The 21,049-nt window shown below is 42.4% G+C and overlaps 2 pseudogenes across 1 annotated transcript; both read right to left on the bottom strand.

The window, feature by feature from the left end:
* Positions 1-5,824: 5,824 nt before the first annotated feature.
* On the bottom strand, positions 5,825-6,339 carry LOC146962329 (interferon-induced very large GTPase 1-like; annotated as a pseudogene).
* Positions 6,340-7,237: 898 nt separating this feature from the next.
* Positions 7,238-20,818, bottom strand: LOC146962328 (interferon-induced very large GTPase 1-like; annotated as a pseudogene). Its single transcript, XR_015035147.1, has 2 exons — positions 20,735-20,818; positions 7,238-11,445 (listed from the first exon to the last, which is right to left on the bottom strand). The product of XR_015035147.1 is annotated as an interferon-induced very large GTPase 1-like (transcript).
* Between the last annotated feature and the right edge of the window lie 231 nt (positions 20,819-21,049).

Here is a 21,049-nt window from a genome sequence, read left to right as displayed (position 1 = left end):
TTATCCACTCAGGTGAGTCAGTGCCCGGGCAGCTGTTGTGAACGCAGATTTCAAAAATGGTCAAAAAGTCAGAAATTCTATTATCTAAACAAAAATCTGTTAATACATAAATTGCATCTAGACAGCAAAATAGCTTGAGGACATGTGACATTTTGATCTGTCATCGTCATCATCACCCTTGCTGGGTCTCGAACTCACAATCTCTGACACCAAGAACCAGCCCCTAACTCGCTGAGCTAATTGGCTGGTAGTGAGACCTGCTGTGTAGCTTCATTTATCCACTCAGGTGAGTCAGTGCCCGGGCAGCTGTTGTGATGAAATGGTCAAAAGTCAGAAATTCCACACTCACATTGATTGCAGTTGTTCCCATGAGAGCAGAATTCAAAATGTTCTCAAAAATTCAGTTTTTGAATTAAAATTCTGATATTTGCTAAACTTCATCAACCATGACTCCAGAATATTCTCATTTTTTTTCAGGAAGTTTGAAAATGTATTTAGCAAGAATTTGATGGTATATGTTTACAGTACTGTTTATAGTCAAACGTTTTCATGCACTGTAGGCTCAATTTTTGCTTGATCAAAAATCCGAGAAACAAGTTTTGTGGAGGACAGTCTGGAGATGCTCTGTAGCAAGTTTGGTGTCAATTGAGCAAACATTGTGGGAGGAGATACATTTTAAAAGTTTTACAGTTATTGAAAAAAACAGAGTGATGGACTTCATAATTTGTAATAAGTTTAAGTGGACAAAAGTTTCAGCAGTATTGAGGCTACATTGTGGTGAAGTTTCAAAACTGTAGCATCTACCGTTGGTTTGGTAGGAATTTTTAAAGTTTTTAAATTTAAACGCTTATTGTGCCCCCCCTAGGAGGGGGGGGCACATGTCCTTGGAGTTGAGTGAATCTGGCATGGGACTGAACCTTTGTGCAAAGTTTGGTGAGTTTTCGCCCATGGGAAGTATGACTTCCTTGGAAGAAGGAAGAAAGAATTATAGCTGCTGCGCAGCGATGGGTCGGGTCCGGGCTACTTTTGGGCAAATTTAGGCAATTCTGAGCAACAAACAGGAGAATAGGAAGACAAGACAGTTGTCCTTATAATGTCCAATTTGGACCAGTTGAGGATTGAACCCACAACCTCGGGAACCAAAGACCGTTGTCTATCGCACTGAGCTAATTGACAAGTGGCAGTTCAACAGTGGCTTCACAAATTGAGTAAGCCATTCACTGTCGTGTAGGCAGATTTGAAACCACAGTAAAAAGAAAAATCAGTTTTTGAGGTAATGATATGTATTTGTTAAACATCTACTGTGACTCTAAGATGTTAGGAGCCTTCGCACATAGTCCAGTCCAAGCTATTTGGATTTTTAAAATTAGAAGCTTGCTGTGGTGCCACCATTAGGACAATTGTCTTGTGTTTCGTGTTGAGGACAACTGACATTTTGATCTGTCATCATCATCATCATCACCCTTGCTGGGACTCGAACCCACAGCCTCTGACACCAAGAACCAGCTCCTAACTGGCTAAGCTAATTGGCTTGTAGTGAGACCTGCTGTGTAGCTTCATTTATCCACTCAGGTGAGCCAGTGCCCGGGCAGCTGTTGTAAAGGCAGATTTCAAAAATGGTCAAAAAGTCAGAAATTATGTTATCTAAACAAAAATCTGTTAATACATAAATTGCATTTAGACAGCAAAACAGCTTGAGGACATGTGACATTTTGATCTGTCATCATCATCATCATCATCATCATCACCCTTGCTGGGTCTCGAACCCACAACCTCTGACACCAAGAACCAGCTCTTAACTCGCTGAGCTAATTGGCTGGTAGTGAGACCTGCTGTGTAGCTTCATTTATCCACTCAGGTGAGTCAGTGCCCGGGCAGCTGTTGTGATGAAATGGTCAAAATTTCAGAAATTCAGTCATCTAAACAAAAATCTGATAATACATAAATTGCATCTTGACAGCATGAAAATGTTGGTGATTTGTTTTTAATGATAAGTGTTTTGCTTCATAAGAGAAAATCTGATGTTTAAAAATTCCACACTCACATTGGCTGCAGTTGTTCCCATGAGAGCAGAATTCAAAATGTTCTCAAAAATTCAGTTTTTGAATTAAAATTCTGATATTTGCCAAACTTCATTAACCATGACTCCAAAATATTCTAATTTTTTTTCAGGAAGTTTGAAAATGTATTTAGCAAGAATTTGATGGTATATGTTTACAGTAGTGTTTACAGTCAAACGTTTTCATGCACTGTAGGCTCAATTTTTGCTTAATCAAAAATCCGAGAAACAAGTTTTGTGGAGGACAGTCTGGAGATGCTCTGTAGCAAGTTTGGTGACAATTGAGCAAAAATTGTGGGAGGAGATACATTTTAAAAGTTTTACAGTTATTGAAAAAAACAGAGTGATGGACTTCATAATTTGTAATAAGTTTAAGTGGACAAAAGTTTCAGCAGTATTGAGGCTACATTGTGGTGAAGTTTCAACACTGTAGCATCTACCGTTGGTTTGGTAGGAATTTTTAAAGTTTTTAAATTTAAACGCTTATTGTGCCCCCCCTAGGAGGGGGGGGCACATGTCCTTGGAGTTGAGTGAATCTGGCATGGGGTCGGATGTTTCTGTGAAGTTTGGTGAGTTTTCGCCCATGGGAAGTATGACTTCCTTGGAAGAAGAAAGAAAGAAAGAAAGAAGAAGAATTCCTAGGAATACAATAGTGTCCCGGCAGCTTAGCTGCCCGGACCCTAAAGAAAGAAAGAAAGAAGAAGAAGAAGAAGAAGAAGAAGAAGAAGAAGAAGAATTCCTAGGAATACAATAGTGTCCCGGCAGCTGCGCTGCCCGGACCCTAACAAACCTTCAGACTCAAAGATGAGGATAACATTTCTTTTGTCTTTTAGGTTGATTTTTATTGCAGGAATTTAGCAGTGACAAAGCAGGATCAAACGAGCATAAAACAAAATCATATAATCAATTCCTCCCTCAAGTCATCAGTCAAACCTGCCTCTGATGAACAGGTGTCAGATTTACCAGTTTTGGAGGATACAAGCAAAAACACATTTTCCGGTTACAATATAATAAGATAGCAAAAATCACATGATATTTCTTTAGCATTTCAAATACACTTTCTGTTATCTCCATAAGACAGTAAAAAATCACATTTCTTCTGAGGCCGAGCCCAGAACCTTCAACCTTCCTTACACCCCCTCCTTGAGGTTCTGGGCTGCTGCTATGTATTAACATGAGTTACAATGATAAATCACAGATGTCTACCTTCTCCTGTCTTCAGCATTACACACTCAGGTTATAAAATCTTAAGATTACTAGATAATAAAAAACAAAAATACTTGTTAAAGCAAAACTTTTTTTTTCTTTTTAAACAAAACACACTAATGTTATAATATCTTTAAGATAGTAAAAATACTTCTTTAAGCAAAACACACTTATGTTATAATATCTTTAAGATAGTAAAAATGTACTTCTTTAAGCAAAATTTACTTCTTTTTAAGCAAAACACACTTCAAAGCTATAAACTCTTTAAATAGCAAAAATTACTTTTTCTTCTGAGGCTGAGGCTGGGAACCTCGACCTTCCTCGACAATGCTTTAAAGGAGCTTGAGGCAAGATCAAGGAATAAAACTCATTAGCGATACAACGGCCGTAGCGGCCGTCAGGGTTACTGCAGCCATATCAGCCAAGCTGGTGCGGGAGCGCGCATCAACTCTCCACAGCGGTGCAGCTGATGCTGTGACAGTGACACTGTGGCTGAATTGGAAATGGCATAACGTTACTATACCAGTGTTTTCTATTAATCAGCCGCCACAGTTTCATTTGGGTCCGCCGCAGCAGTCTCTCACAGAAAAAAAGAACAGCTTTCACTATCTCTCATCTCTGCCAGTCAGCCCCTCTACCTGCTGTCTCTCTCACGACACACACACACACACACACACACACACACACGTCGCGCCTGGCTGTTAATAAACAGTAATGCGCCATGCCGCGCTCATTGTACAGTGCTCAATTTACCGCGACACCGGGAGGTTGACCGCCAGGCATCAGGTCAGCACACCGGCCGCCGCCGCCTCTGTGAGCCGCTGCTGCCGCTCGGCTGCTCTAGTGGCTCTGCACTCCTCCGAACACATCGGAGAATTTCCTTACAGGCGTTGTTTGGATAAACTGACCACGGATGAATCAATCGGCTCATTGTAAAACTATTTATTTATTTATTGAAGTAGCCTAAATATGGTGATTTTTGTACGTACAGAGCCCCAAGGCTGCGCTGCTCACACACACCTGAAGCTTCACTTTTCATTCAAATGAACTAATGCGACTGCCACAGTGCCACTGTTAGATTTCATCAATGAGACCAGCATTTATCTCCTAAAAACAATTCAACCAGCCGGCAGAAAACCTCTAAAAACCTGTGGGGAAGTTACTCGGCTGGTTTTCTTCCCTGGGAGGAGGACAGAGGCTGCTCGGCCAATGAGCTCAGCTCCCCGGCTGCAGCCTCTGTGACGAGCCGCTGCTGCCGCTCGTGTGTGGCTCTGCACTCCTCCGAAAAATGTCGGAGCAAATCTACTTACAGACGTTATTTGGATAAACTGACAACAGATTGGGAATCTAAACTGTCACTTTCTCGCATGAAAAAATATTAAAATTTAAGAACATGACGTTATTTCTCTACTCGCTGCTCACGTAACTGTTCAGGCTGCAAGACATCCGCCGACCGCTGGTCGCAAGCGGTGGAAAGCCGAAGCTGTCGAGGACGCGCATGCAGCGTCATTTGACGTCACATCCGCGGACAGCGCGGGAAATTCGGACCCAGAATTGCAGCGCATTATGCAGCACACAGCCTGTTCAAGGCAACGGAGAGATACACGAGTGGGCTCATTCTTTTTGGTTTTGAACACTTCATCGCCCATTAGCAGTAAAAAACTTAAAACGCTTGTGCATTTCTTCACAAATCTTGCCTCATGAACCTTTAAGCTGCGTTCACACCGGACCTTTTATTTTTGTCGCTGTTGACGTGTTTTTATGTCAATGGAACGAATATTCGCTCAGCAAAAATTAACTGGGACTCCGAGCGACAGTGACAGGGATGAGAAATCCCAAGTCGACGTCATTTCACTGGTCGTCAGTCGCTTGCCGCTCAACGCTGATTGGCTGCCATAAAGAGACATGGCAGTGGACGTAACGTCATCGAAGTGAAAAGGCGTCTGTTGAATTGTGCCAAACTTACGAGCGATTGCAGCTGAGCGATAAAGCGAAAACAAAGGGGCAATGGTGTGAACGCACCTTTACATTGTCTTTACATGACTTAGATTCTTTGCATTAACATTTAGTATCAGATAAACTGAGCACAACAACAAAACTCATGCTGACTCAGATACAACGACAAATTATTAGAAATTAGATCAACATAACAAAGCTGAACACTTAAAATACTTATTTAACATAGAGCTTCCTGTATCAAATAAAGGCAAAAAACTGCCCAAAACATCTTTTTTTAAATGAAATCATATATTGTTAAACCTTAAAACATCACTGCACCTGTTTCATAATTTTCCCGTCTTAGAAAACAAAATAAATGAAAAGACAACATTAACTGTTCCACCTTCAAGAATTTCACATGAACCAACTGTTTATGTTGATTTAACATTATCATATTCATATTAGTTTTTATGCCACTTTCTTCTATTCTTCTATTTGTGAATCCTGTAATTTCTGTGAATTTATTTGCCCTCCATATTTATTTCTAACAAAAATAGCCAATGTTAAAACCAAAGTTTGGAGTCTAATTCATCATTTTCAGTGGTAAGTAAGATTGTTCATCTAAACCTCCAGACTTTCAATCGCATCTGTTTTACTGTATCGTTTCCACTCACTGGGAATTTCTCCTTTACCCTGAAATTTTCTGCCATATTCTCCAGTTAGCATATTCTGGACCAACAGTTCGATATTGTTTATAGGGAATAGATTCCGCTGCACTAGGGGTAAAAATCCCCGTCATTTGCAACATTTGTTGAGCAGAAAACAATATGGAATTCCTCTGTGCCCGTATAGTGCCATCCTCTAACTCCATCAGGTCTATGAAAAGGGGCACTGTGGTCAGTGAGGTCAGTATCTGTGTGATCTTTTGTGCTGTTGGTACAAACAGCTCCACAGAATGGACACTTTACCCAGCAGCACTTGCACAGCTCCTCAATCAGGATTTCATCAGGCTTCACTCTGGATTCCTTCGTCTTATCCACTGAGAGGTTGTTCATCTCCTCCATAATGGATTTAAGGCCTTTCCTTATCATTTCATCGAGATAGTCAAAATCTGTTATGTCTCTTTTTGAGAACATGGGGCATCAAATGTCAGCTCATCTTCTATCGCACTAGGGATGGGGCCGATCCGATCCAGTATCGGTATCGGGTACCGATACAAGTGTAATTCACGGATCGGAAAATTCAGATCCAACCTGCGCAAATTTCCGATCCGTGAAACACATGTGCTTTCGTGGTAGTCTGCTGAAATGATTCCAAAAGTTACTCCTGTTGGCTACTCTGCTAGGTGGCTGCAAAATTGTGGAACGGATTTTCTGAAGGAGGCGTGTGTCAGTGAGGCAGAGAGATGGGACACACCCCCGTTCAGGAAATATATTCCGCTGTTTGCAGCCAGCCGAGCCACTAGCAGTAGCAGCCGGCTAGTATTGAGCAGCACACGTCTGCTGTTTGGAAATATTTCATGCTCGAAACACCACAAAGCAAGACAGCAACGTGCAATGTAGGGCTGGGCAATAAATCGATTAATTAGAATTTGTACTTTACGTCGATTTATTTGAATGAAAATCGATTTTCTCTTCAACATCCACCACCAACGCTCCCTGCTGGGCTCCCATAGTTCAGAGTGTGCGCACCCCCCGCAACACCTCTCCCGTGTTGTTGCTGGGGGGGGGGGGGGGGGGGGGTGCTTTTTTCAAAATATTCTCATCTCATTTTTCAGATCGTAGACCAGGGGTGTCAAACGTGCGGCACGCGGGCCAAAACTGGTCCAGCAAGAGTCCAATCTGGCCCTCAGAATGAATTTGCCAAGTGTGAAAATTGCATAGTAGGCAGAACAGGCATATTATTGTTGAAATTTCACATGTATTTTTATCAAGAACAAAAAGCTCTGGTATCGGAATAGTATCGGTATCGGCAGATATCCAAATTCTTGTATCGGGATCGGATCGGAAGTGAAAAAATGTGGATCGTGCATCCCTATATCGCACTGGAAAATTCTTCCAGCCATATGTCTGTGTCTCCTTTCTCAGTTTTGACTTTCTCTGTGGCTTTAGATAAAGCATCTCTTAGAACTGTTTTCAGGTCCTTCACTTCTCTATTGAGTCTAGTTTGTGTTTTGCCTCTGTGTGATTTGAAGATGTATTTGTCTACCTCCTCTCTTATAAACTTTTCTACATATTCCCTTGGGCGTCGGATGTACATCATGAAATCATCAAAGTTTTCTTTCTCTGCCAGTGACTTCAGCACAAACTGTTCCAGGTTATCTCTGTTCTCATTGAATGCTGGGAAACTGCCCTTCAGCTCTTTAACAAGACCAATGGCAGTCTTGTTACAGACAGCCTCAATGGTTCTGCGAGTATGATAGAAGAAGAGCTTCCTTTACAGTAGCTTCTGAAAATGTTGTAAAATTGATCTCTTTTGTTTTCTAAATGAGCACGTGCATCATTCTTCTTCTTGAATTTGTTGTGAGAATCTGAAAGCCAACGTCGTGCTCTGTTAAACACATACAGTGAGAGATCAACTGTAAACTCCTTCTTCAGAGCATATTTACATTTTGATTGAAATTCTCTCACTTCGTCTGTGACACTTTTGGCCACTTCTCGCAAATAAGTTGAACTGTAGCCACTTACAGCTACAGGTTTGTTCTGGATTGTCTCAAGTGACTGTTCTACAATTGTATCAACCAGGAATCTGATCTGCCATTGATCTTCAGTCTGTAAAGGGCCATTGGATGACCAAAATTTAACCCTCTGATCAGCTTGCTGACGCATGGTGAGAGTCACATAATCACAGTAATCCCTAGCCTTTGCTATTTCTGCGTATCTGTGACTCTCTCTGCATTTATCGATTAGAGCCCGTTCAAAACCAAGCTCATGAAGGATTTTTGTCTGATCTTCCGCTAAGTCGATGTCTTCAATAGGTTTTATACCTTTAGTTAGTTCTGTCACCCAGTCACTCCAGAAAGACTCAAACTGCTTTTTAAGTTCCATTTCATCTTGTTCCTTGTCTTTTAACTTCTCAGCGAGCTCTTTGCTCTTCTGTAGCAGCTTCTCCTCAAACTCTGGATTCTGATCAAAAGGGTTTTTACAAGCGTTCTTCTCTTGGATAACTTCATCCAGTTTTCTTCTAGTCACATTCAACAATTCTTCATGAAACTCATTGAGCTTGATTTCAAATTGGCCTCGCCACTGAACCAACATTTCTTTGTCTCTGTCATCATCAAAGTACTTTGTCATGTTTTTTGTGGTCTCATCATATGCCGTCTCCATTTCTTTAGAAAGGTAATTGACCCCAACCCTGTCAAGTCTTCCATTTTCAATTCTGTTATACAGCTTTGCTTCAATTTCTAACATGTTGCTCCTCAGGTGCCAGGTCCAGTTCCCATACTGAACCTCAAGTTTTCTGTACACTGCAATTTCATGAGTGTTTTTGAAACTGAAGACAAAGTTTTCATCCAGTAGGGCTTCCCACAGGTCCCGGACTTTGCTTTTGAACTCTGACAGAGTAATCCCAGCAGACTGTGAAGCTTTAGAGAGGATGAAGTTCTTCAGGTCTTGGATGCTCTCACTATAACCTGGATTTGGAGGAGCCATAGGTGGACTTCCCTCCCACAGCTGGGCAAAGTATTTCACATCTTTTTGCACATCAAATGCAATGACATCACTGAAACACTTGGCATCACAACCCTCCTCTTTGGCAGCGAGTTGGGCCATCTGGTCCAGTTTCTCTTGCAGGCGTCTCTTTCCATCCATGTTCATCTCTGCAGCTGAAATATCTGTAACGTTCTGGTGAACAAACACACAACTTGGAGAAAGTTTAACTTTCTTCATCCTCATGAAAGCCTGAACAACAATCTGCAGAACATCTTGCATGTCAGATGGATTCTCTCCAAAGATGTTGATCAGTGTCATGTTTCCCAGACCAACAACAAATGTTGCCAGTTCGTTGTCGTGGTTTAGAGTTGTGTTACCTGCTAATTCAAGAGCACGCAGTCCTTTAGTGTCCACTACCAGAACATAGTCAAACTTCAACTCTGTCTTCATCTCCTCTGACACTTTGACCAGCTGCATGAAGGCACCCTTGGTGCATCTGCCAGCACTCACTGTAAACTGTAACCCAAACATGGCATTCAGCATAGTTGATTTTCCACTGCTTTGTATGCCCAAAACTGACAACACAAAAACCTTCTGGTTGCCCAGTTTCCTGATGACTTCACCTAGAAGACTAGAGACCCATGTTAGAGGCACATGACCTGCATCACCATCCATCAGCTCCATGGGGTGTCCTGATATCATCAGCTCTGCAGCCAGCTTAGGGTATTTAGACCAGTCAGTCTGCTCACTCTGTCTTTCTTTCCGCAGAGATTTATGGGCTTCATAGATCTGTCCCATTTCTCTGAAGATGTGCTCCAAGCCAAAAGTTACTGACTGCAACTTTGTTGATATTTCTTCAAGCTCAGTTTGTTTACTTTTTAACTCTTGGTCATGGTCTTCCTTCTGAGATTTCTGCATCTGTTCCTTCAGAGATTTCTGCATCTGATCACAGCTATCAGATTTGCCATGTTTCTTTTTCATAGCCAAGACCTCAGACCACGTCTCATCATATTTTTGGAGAATTGACGTGAGATCGTCTGTGGAGAGGGCATCTATTAAGATCTGAAGCCATTTCAGGAAATAATCTTTGTCTGTTGATTTCAAAGTTGAGAGACTTTTAATGAACAACTCCACCAGTTCACTGCAGGAAGCTTTACATTGTTGTTGTCGTATTTCCATCAGTTTGTCTTCCTTTTTACTTCTCTCCTTTTCTTTGTTTCCTGTGAGGTGAAACATTTCTTTGTTTGTTTTGCACCAGTCATGCCACAGTTGGCCATGACAAGAGAGGAATTTATCTTTAATATCTGAAACGCCCATCCCCTTAAGTAAATTCACTATTTCCATAGCAGCAGATTTCCCTGTTTGACAGGCTGTGTCAGCTTCATCCACTCTGATTCCTCCGGCCATGGTGTCAGCTTCATCCACTCTGATTCTAGAGATCTCGGCCATGGTTTCAAGCTGGAAGGATGTATGCGGTCCAGACAAGATCCCTCTAATGATCTTTCTTAGTTCTTTAGAAACATCACGTAGGCTTCTGTCTTTCAGACCCATTTTGAATTTTCCGTTTGCTGTCTCAACAGCATCACAACTGTCATCAACAGTGAGACAAATGAGAGGCTTTGGAGACTTAAAAAGAGCTGTGATTACAGCAGTACATTTATCACCTTTTTCCAGCTTTGGCACAAGAACAACATTGACTGAAGATTTTTCAGTCAGTATGTCACGTTGTTTTACCAAAGCATTTAGCAAAGCATCACCATGAAGATTACAGAAGGCAGTGCAGTCAGTGAAGGCATCATCAGGTTTCCCAGCAGGACAGTACCAGGCAATCTCTGCCACACCATCCATCAGATGGCGAGACTTGGTGCTACCTGGACAGTCTCTATGGAAGAAGGTGTTGTGACGGTCGTTAATCAAAGTGTTGATCAGCTGAGATTTAGACACTGATGGTGAACCCAGGCGGAAAAACAACAACATGGGTGTCTCAGCTTTACAGATGGGCAAACTCTTCATGGTGATGATGGTTGAATTATCTTTGATTTCAGTTTTCTTCCATGTTTTTCTTATTTGTCTGAATGTCCACAGAGGACACTCAACTTCCATTGTGACTGGGTCAGGGACAAGCAAAGGTAAGGCGTACTGACACTGTGAGAGCTTTGTCACCATGTTCTGCTTCAGGAAGCTGTCTGAGCAGTGAAACATCGCCATTTGAACATCCATTGGATGAACAGGACTGTCCTTTGTTTGATCATGGACAACAGTGGCGCTGTAAAAAGCATCTAAACCACTGTCATCTGTGCCAACAGTTTCAGACACTTCAGATTCTGGAGAAATCACCTCAGCACTGTTTTGTCTTTCAGAAACATATCTGGCTCTGTAGTCTAACATCATCAACCTCTGAAGAAATGTTTGACCAAGATCTTCCTCAGATATTTTGTGGTCCCGTTCCACTGCTCGACTTATTTGAAGAAAATCTGCAGGTGACATCTTCTGTTGACATTTGTCTGGAGGGCGAAGTCTCTGAAGCAGAGTTTCAGTTTCTCTTTGATGTTGATTCTTCATTTTCAGAGCTGAAGAAGTTTTCACTGACAGCTGTAAATAATTTAAAAAATACATAAATATATAAATCATGTAACAGTCTTCAGAGAGACAGAAGTAAATGGTACTCAGATCTTGTGGAGACAAACAAACAATTTCTTAACTTGTCTCCATTCATATCCATATTTATGGAACCAACAGTAGGCTACAGTCAACCAGATGGTTAGAAAAATGGGACTTAAAACCTTATTTATTTTCAGTTTGATTGTCTGTTTATTGTACATTTGAATATTTCTTAGTCGCTTTGATGCAGTTCACACATCAGAAATGTCATTCTCACAACTCTAAATACAATCTTCAAAACATCTAATACATTTCTCATGGACTTAAATCAGCTGTGCAAAAGCACTTTTGGAAACACAACAATATTCTATTTCAGCAATACAAGTCAATCTCCCAGCACTTCTACTCTACTGTCACTTGACAACAGTGTTGTGCTGGTTATTGAAAAATAGTAACTAGTTACAGTTACTAGTTACTTCATAAAAAATTAACTCAGTTACTTAAACTAAAAAGTAATGCGTTACTGAGAAAGTAACTTTTGTGTCATTTCAGTTCTGTACTGATGCTGATGAAAAAAACACGTTTTTATCAGTAAAATGTTACCATCATCATTATCATGCTGCATGATGTCAGCAAGTACAGCAGGTTGACCTAACAGAACTGCAAAAAAAGGATAGCCTATGTCTTACTTTGACTGAGTTACGTTCAAGAACCTCTTTTCAATGATGGAAGTAAATTCACTCCAGCTGTAATTTTTATCGATCGATCAGCTGTGTTTACCCAGAGCGATCGCCCTGTGTTTACCGTTTCAGGGGTTATAATTCGAGTCGAACTCCGACCGCTGCTGCTTGGGTGGAGTGGGTGCTTGTGTGTCTCGCTGTGACTACCAAGCTGTGTCCCAGTTCAGGGGCTGCGGCCTGAACTGGCACACAGCTTCGGTCTCGGATAATGCGTTAGCTCACCGTCATGCCGTGCCCTGTCCAGTCCAGTGCTCTTCACCTCACCGAAAGAAACGGAGTAATGAAGCGTTTGGTAATGGAAACACAGTTACTGAATTTAAAAAAACAACGCGTTACGTTATTAGTCACTGAATAAAGTAACAGCGTTACTAATAACGCGTTACCCAACACTGCTTGACACAATAGAAATGTTTGTGTTTGATGATGATGATTATTGAGGTCCCTCCATTATGGTTAGTCTTAGAGGCAAATTCTGTTCACCCCACTGAAACCCTTTTTGTACTCATCTCTTCACTCTTTTACTTCTAGCTATACTAATAAATGTGACAGTGGCCTCCTGTCTGAAAGGTTGAATATGGACAGTGCTTATTAAAAGCTATATGTTTTCAAAAATAATAAATCCACGGGTGTTTAGAGGAGTGCAGAACACAAGTATTGCTTTAAAAAAAAATTGTATTTAGTCTGAATTAAATAATTTAAAGGGCCCATTTTGTGCAAAATCCACTTTATACTGGTTTTGTAGTGTTATATGTATTCCTGTGGCCTCTCCTTGACGCCTGGAGGTGAAAAAAGTCTGTTTGTGTGGCCAATGTTCGTACAACCGCTTGGCATGTTGGTTAGCACGTCCTTTATGGGTGAGTGAGTGCACATCCGTTACATTCGCTCCCTTAACTCATTAGCTGTGTCCCAATTCAGGGGCTGCAGCCTTCGGAGGACCCAGCCTACACGGTCTCCGGAGGCAACGGCTTCGGAGGCTCCTCCGGAGGCCGCATCAACGGTCGGTAAATGAGGTGGTCTAGCCTTCGGAGCATTTCCTGATCCGAACGTAAACAATGGCCTAACGTAAACAACGGCCGAACGTTAAACATTTAAAAGTGGCGCTTGCAACGGCTCTACCGCTCCTCCGCCCCTCACTTTTTTTTTTTTTAAAGAAGTAGAATCAATACAAGGGCAGTTATCATTAATATACTAATAAACAAACCATTGAACAGCCAGGGGGTAGGCTATTAAGTGAATAGAGAATAAAGAGCACAAGTAATGTGTTTTCATAGCTTTCTTATTAAAAGTTGTCACACTCAGATGCTTTGCCTCCGCTCCTCACCTGTGCAGCCAGAGCAGAGCCTGACTCAGCAGGCGACCGCGCCTCCAAGCCGGCCGCAGAGCCGGGTTACTGTGGCTACAGCACAGAGCTGCTCCGTTCGATAGCTAGCGGCTAGGTTGCTAATAACAACAACGGTGCAGCAAAGCATCTTGGGATACGGGAGGCCGCGAAGGATAGTAGCGATGCATCCTCCGAATGCAGGGGAAAGGAGGACGCATTTGGAGGCTGCATTTGGAGGACCCTTCGAATTTGGACGAATTGGGACAGCCTTCGCGCAGCGCTGTGACGTAATCGGCCTTCAAATTCACCCTCCGAAGGATGCAGCCCCTGAATTGGGACACAGGTATTGAGTGCCATTGACGTATACTGTATATTAGGGCTAGGACTCGACTAAAAAAATTAATCGAATTAATTAGAGGCTTTGTAATTAATTAATCGCATTTTAATCGCATATAAATATTTGACCTGAGAACAGTGAGAAGCATTTTTATTTTCACATGGATTTTAGTATACCATTGAATGACTGAATACATAAGCTTATGCATTCAAGGTGGTACTTAACCAAGACCAACAGACTAGGGATGCAAATTATCCATTAATTCATTAATCGATATTTGATACATACAGATTAAATGGTCTTTCCTTCCAATACACTATGATGATTACTGTAGTATTTAACTAGGCTACTTAAATCACAGTAGCATAAACTGATTTGTTGAACTCAGCCTGATGTAAACATTAATAAAACTCAGTAACCAATCACACAGGCAGCTCCATGTTGTCCCTGTGTGATGTTCAGGGACAGGTCAGGACAGTCTGAAGACAGACAGCTCTGAGGGTGAAGTCCTATCATAATGAGATGAGATGCACCTGTGACAGTGACAGGTCATAGATATAGCGCTGCAGCTGAGCAATTAGCGCTATATAGCGCATTTAGCGTGCGCCCGTGTCTGTGTATCTATGTGCAGGCAGAGATCAGAGATAGTGTTTTAAATAACCATGCTAGCGTTTCACCAGCTCTCATCTCTGCCAGTCAGCCTCTCAAACTGCCGCCTCTCTCGCGTGCGGGCGCACGTAGACACACGTGAGAAAAAAAAAAAAAAAAATTGAATTTTCTTTTTTAAAAAGTGTGATTAAAATGCGTTAATTTTTTTAACATGTTAATTTTTGTGTAATTAATTAATTGTAATTAACGCGTTAAAGTCCCGGCCCTAGTATATATACATCAAATGCAGTTTCCGGCAGTTGGTGAAAGGGGACGCTGTCGCGCACACTGTCTGTAATTTTAGGGCTTCTGAGAACAAAGGAGAATGTAGATCAGAGCACGAGAAGAAGACCGAGCAGAGACAAGAGCAATCAGTACGGAGATTATAAAAAAGTTGGAAAGAGTTTCTATTTCTAGAGGATTCACTACGGTCAGAGCCTGGAACAAGTGATCGGAGGAGGCAGGAAAGGTAAACTGGGGTCATCCCTATGTTCCCACAGCCCTATGTTCCCTCAGCCCTATGTTCCCTCATTTCTAACTTTTGTTGTCACTGAAAATTAGGCCCTATGTTCCCTCAGCCCTATGTTCCCTCATTTCTAACTTTTGTTGTCACTGAAAATTAGGCCCTATTCCCACAGCCCTTTGGTCCCACCATTGGTTGGGTTTAGGCAATGAAGAAAGGAGTTGGTTAAGTTTAGTAAAAAGACCAGGTAGAGGCTAGACAGGCCAGATAGACAGAGTCCAGATAGGTAGAGAGAGTCCAGAGGGAACATAGGGCTGAGGGAACATAGGGCTGAGGGAACATAGGCACGCTCCTGGTAAACTGATCTAGATCAGCACCAAAATGCCGAAGCAAAAGCAGCTGGTGGAGTCGAGGGGTTAGTTTCGGTTTCACCAGCCCACTCTGAAAGAAACGTTGAACTTCAGTTTGGAATCGGTTGCTGTCTGAAACCGACCTCGAATTAAGTGATGACGAACTGAGAGATCGGCACAGTGGGTCGCCTGCCGCGTCCAGCAAAGAGGGTGAAGAGCGCCATGATGACGTCCCCCGCCCATGTCCCCGTCGGAGCAGCAGATCAAAGGGATCCACTCCTCAAGTTGTGGAACACAGCGACAATACATCAGAGACGGACTTCTCAGACCCAGACTCTGAGGAATGGCTGCTGAGCGAGCGGAGCAGATCTTGTTCTCCCTACCAAAACGCAGGAGGTAAGGGACTGTTCGTTATTTATCATCAGTGCCACCGGAGGGATTCACGGGACTTTTTTTTTTTTTACATGACCCCCCTGTCGGAGTCAGTAAATTTTAACATGACCCTGCATAAGCCTTATCAAAAGATACATGACCCCCCCCCCAGCCATCAAGTACGTGACATCGCATCACGTAGTGCGTGACACTACATTATTTCATTTTGACAACCATGTGTGCAACACCTTCTCATCAATCCATGCCATTTATTATTAAAACCCAACTCATCAATAACAGAATCGCGATTTTGGACCAGCCCACATTACACAACAAGCCATTAACAATTAATCCACACTCAAACCGAAGCAACAATAATGTGAACTGCACTCAACAACGTATTACAAGGTTTACGACAGATATGACAGACAACTCTGTGTGTGCGTGTGCGTGTGCGTGTGCGTGTGCGTGTGCGTGTGCGTGTGTAAGAAAGAGAGGGAAAGAGAGAGAGAAGTAGATAAAACCTGCTAACTGTTAGCTACCGTAGCTCAGGCGTCGGTCTCCCGTCAGGTAAAAGCTGCTGTTTATTCCTCAAATGAAGCTCATTAAGTTGTTGAGCCTCTCTGGTACAGTTATCCTTCACTGCTGTTGAATTAGCCGCTAAACTGCCGGACGCGAAAACCGAGGGGGGTGTCTGTGTGTTTACAATTCACGAAAGCAACGTGAACGTACGTGCTGCTCAGACTATGTAGAGTTACGCAATGAGGCAGCGTAGCGTACCCCACAGTGGCGGAGCTAAGGGGTGGCCAGGGGTGGCCGTGGCCACCCCTGACCACTCTCTGGCCACCCCACTGGCCACCCCCATGGCTGGGGCATAATTTGACAAAAAACGGCTCTGCGCGCGGAACTTTAGTTCCGCCCTACCGCCGTTTCCGCACGGACGCATTTTACTGCAGCACACAACAAACTTACCGCGGGAGCAGAGCAGAGCAGGAGCAGCCAGTTTGTCGTAATACGCTGTCGCCAAGCAAGGACACCTTTGGAGGTAAGTTTTCTATGATCACTTCGGTCGGTTCTGGTCGAGTTTTCTGACTTGTTGACTGTGACTTTACTCCAGTTTTGAAGCATTTCAGACACATACATCTAGTCTCCTTGTGGTACATTAGCGAATGGAGAGTCTGCTCTGACTGCCCTCATTTACGTTATATTATATTGTGTGTATTTTGTGATTTTTAAGACAAGTCTTTTGCACTTAAAAAAATAGACATCATTATACCATTGATTAATCACCAGCTGCAATGTTTTTTCCCCCAACACATTCAGCACACAATATCTTTTAATAGTGACTTGCATGCTGCTACTCTCTGTAGCAGAGCAGCATGAGCATAAACACTCAAATAACGATAGTCGTGTGGTAACTTAATGTATTTTGCTGCTCTCCTTACCTGTCAGGCAAAATGAAAAGAAAAATTGCCTGCTACTTCAGTAGAAAGACAGGGAATGTTGAAAGGAGGGACAGTGGTGAGGACAGACAGGAACAGGATGAGAACACAGATCCTGTAGCTACTGCACACTGTGACTGCCTGCCGTTTCTGCCTTTTGTATCACCTATAACAGCGGTACTCAATAGGCGGCCCGCGGGCCGCATCCGGCCCGCCGAACCTTCCAATCAGGCCCGCGACTGAGTTCTACTAGTTTACATATTACTGTATACTGTATTTTCGGGCTCCGTGCGCCTGTAAGTCAATGCGCTGGGACATAGAAACACGTGCGGAGCGTTTGTGTGTGCCTGTGAGGCGCTGCACTGGGATACAGAAACGCTGACGAACCCAAATCACCATGCGCGAGTGTTTGGGGAGCGGGCTGGACTGCAGGGTTTTCCCTGCCTGTCTGCAGAGACCGTGGGTGATTTTCACCGCCGTCTTGGTTCAACTGTGTGTGCATCATGCATGGGGGGCCGTTCAGATGAAGCGTCTTTTGCGCGCGCTCAAACCCATTCAATGTAGCCGCGAGTCATGCACGCTCACAACTCAAAAGCCGTAGCCGCGCGCATTTGATGAGACGCAATTGTTTTTTCGTGCACGTCAGCGGTGCACAGCTGCACGACCTGCTTCTCCCCCGCTGTTGTGTCCCGGTCCCATCGGCCTGTGTCACCTATGTTTTCCACTGAGCTCTGCCTCGTTTGAAAGGTGAAGGAAGCCCATGTGTGGAAAGACGTCGCCTCCGAGATGTAGAATGTGTATTATAGAAGAGAAACACACATTTCAGGACCAATGACTTGTATCCTCAGAACAGAGTCAGACGTCCTGTGATGGTCAGCCTCCTTTCATATTTAAGCTGAAAATCACAGGGCATGTCTGAGGATACAAGTCAGCAGTGTAAAGCTCCAGCATGATATGTAAATGATGATATGACAATGTCAAGATTTTTCATTTTATATCATACAAAACACCATGAAGTGTATAAATAAAAATTATGTGCTTACAAGTAAAATAAAAAATATTTAAATTATTAGACGAAAAAGGTGAATTTAATTTCAATCTAGGCCTATTTGAATGTGCGGCCCCCAAGGTGTCTGTTAAGAAAAATTCTGGCCCTTCGAAAAATGTATTTGAGTACCCCTGACCTATAATATAATATGTAATGATGCTTGATAAAATCATTAAGACTTACTGACAGTTTCAACATTTGTGTTTCAGACACTGTCACCACAGAACCTATGCAGGGCTCATCACAAGGTAGGTATGCCCACATATACTGTTTACTTTATGTATTGCAATTAATCATTACATTCTAAGTAACAATGCTAGGTAATAGTATAGTATAATTTAAACCCGACATGACCAAATCCTCCTATTAATATTTTATAGTGTGTGTGGTTCAACTGACAGGTGTCAACAGACTAGACCCACAGCAGGAGATGGTGAACAATGTGCTGTAAATTGTTTTCTTGTCTGTATACAACATCCATTGCATGTCTGCCCATCCTGAGGGATCCCTCCTCTGTTGCTCACCCTAAGGTTTCTCCAATTTATTTTCAACAACATTCCAGACCATCAACATATAACTGTTTTGTGCATTTGTACAGTAGCCCTTAAGCCTTGTCTATGACTGGAATCCTTATGTTGACCCAATGTGCTGGCCATTATTTGTGTGTGTTTATACTGTAGCTTGATCAGCCTATAATAAAACAACTGTTTCTCAAATGATGTCTGTGTATTCCTGATACACCAACAGAATGAGCTCATAGTGATCACTACAAGTGGAGCTGATCATCTCCCGAATCCTCTCATCACAGTACGCTGTGCAGTTGTCTGTATATTGTGCTATTTGTAGTGTAAGCATCTTTGTTACTTTACTTGCAGGAATAAGAAAAAAAGTTAGACACACTGAATATTAGTTGATCTTTTCCATCATTACCTGCGTTCTAAATATTATGGAGGTGTGTGGTTCACAGTAGGTGACCTAAATATCGCTATATTTTACAGTGAGACATTGCCACCCCATAATGATCACATGACCATCCTGGCCACCCCACAGAAAATTTCCTGGCTCCGCCACTGGTACCCCATAAAAGACGTGCTAAGCCGTGGGCAAAATCCTTATTGAGTTCTTGGCGAAGCGGTTAGCATCGTCGCCTGCGGTGCGGGAGACTCGGGTTCGAACCCCACTCAGGGCAGACCAGAGCAATATAAAATAACGTTGTGATTTGGGCCGTTGTTCTCGTTGTCATCTGCGTTTGCAGCTTTGAAATGTCCCGTTTTTGTTTTGTTTTTATTTTTTGCGGGCATTGCAGCGTCCTCCAGACAAAATGTTGAATGACCCCCCCTTGCTGACCTTTTTTTTTTTAGTGGACCCACCCCTCAACAAAGAATATTATGACATGACCCCCCCCCCCATTTTCCTCCGGTGGCCCATTCCATAAATAACGAACGGTCCCTAAGTAGTTAACTTTAGGAGTCCATGGATTTCCCCGTTGTGGGACGAATAAAGGAATATTTTATTTTATTCAGCCAAATGTATCGAACAAAACGAAAGCCCATGCGTTCCTGTGATTTCAGAAGCAGAGTTGAGAGAAGAACGGTCCACAGACTCCACACCTGCAATACCGCCTGTTGGCAGCCTTGGCTGATCCCTGTCCCTTACATGTTGGGGAATGCACCATGTTGCACCACAGCAAAGCCAGTTATGAACAGTTAACTGTTTTATTTGTTATCATTATTTATTCATTCATGTTTTTTGTTTGTGCTGATCCCTGGAAGCTCTAAAATGTTGTGATAAATGTTGAGTTATTTTGTTGTATTTTAGTTGTATTGATTTTAATTTTTTTTAATTGTACGATAAAAATGAAATGAAATTTTCAGATGTCTTAAATGTTATTGAAGCCAAGGTAAAACAGATCAATCACTGTTTTTCTTGAGAGACTCTCATTTTTCTCAGCTTTCTTGAAAAAAGTGGTCCTTTTGGTGCAACTAGCCTCCATTTAAGAAGGAGGAGATTGCCTTGCACAGCACAGATCAGAACCTCACAATGGTGCCGGTGGTGTCAGGAATAAAGTCCAAAAAAAAAGGAAGGAGTTCCACCGCACACAAAGGGGTCGTATAAACACTGATTTATTTATTTTTATCATCCGTCCCTCTCTCTCTCTCCCTCCCTCTATTGTGTGCTGTGTGTACTGCGTTTAAGTCTGTACAAATACGGTGAGAAATGCTAATGTGTGTGTGTGTGTGTGTGTGTGGGGGGGGGGTCAGGATACTCTTTTTTTTCAACTGCTTCGGCTCATTCTTCAAAAGAGTCCCTATTGTCTCAACTAAATGTCCACGATGCTGAAAAACAATTTCTCTAAGAGGACAAATAAAGTTCTTCTACTTTTTCAAAAAAAGAAACAAAACACTGTCTGTCTGTTTGGTTTCAGTTTGGAGACTTTGAAAAATGCTGTTGTCTGTGGCAAAAAATATGAGAAACACTGCTTTTCAAATGATGTTTTGATGTGAGAACTGTACCACAGCGACTGAGAGTAGCTAACTCTATGAATTTTAAAACTCTCACCTTTCACTTTGGTTGCAGATCTAGTAAAGACTTGATTCCAGACTCTTCTACTACTGTGCTGTCATCGTTCTCCCCTGGGTTTTCAGCATCGTCACCATGGTCACCCACTAAGAAAAGGAAATGTTTTACTTAGTTAATTAGTTTAGAAGAGTTGAGAATAATAAGTGAAAAAAAACGCTCAAAGGTATGTTCCTCCAGTTCAACAACATTATTGTTTTTAATGTGAGAAGTAAATTCTTCTGTAGACATGTTCTCAACTTGAAAATCAAACATCAGATCTTCTGTAACAGTTGTCATGAGTTGTGTGTGTGTAAC

Source organism: Trachurus japonicus, chromosome 23 (genome assembly GCF_045865225.1).
Source record: "Trachurus japonicus isolate A0001 chromosome 23, Traja_1.0".
NCBI classification, from domain to species: domain Eukaryota; kingdom Metazoa; phylum Chordata; class Actinopteri; order Carangiformes; family Carangidae; genus Trachurus; species Trachurus japonicus.
Note: the sequence above shows the minus strand (reverse complement) of the source record. Positions and strands in the feature narration are given on the sequence as shown.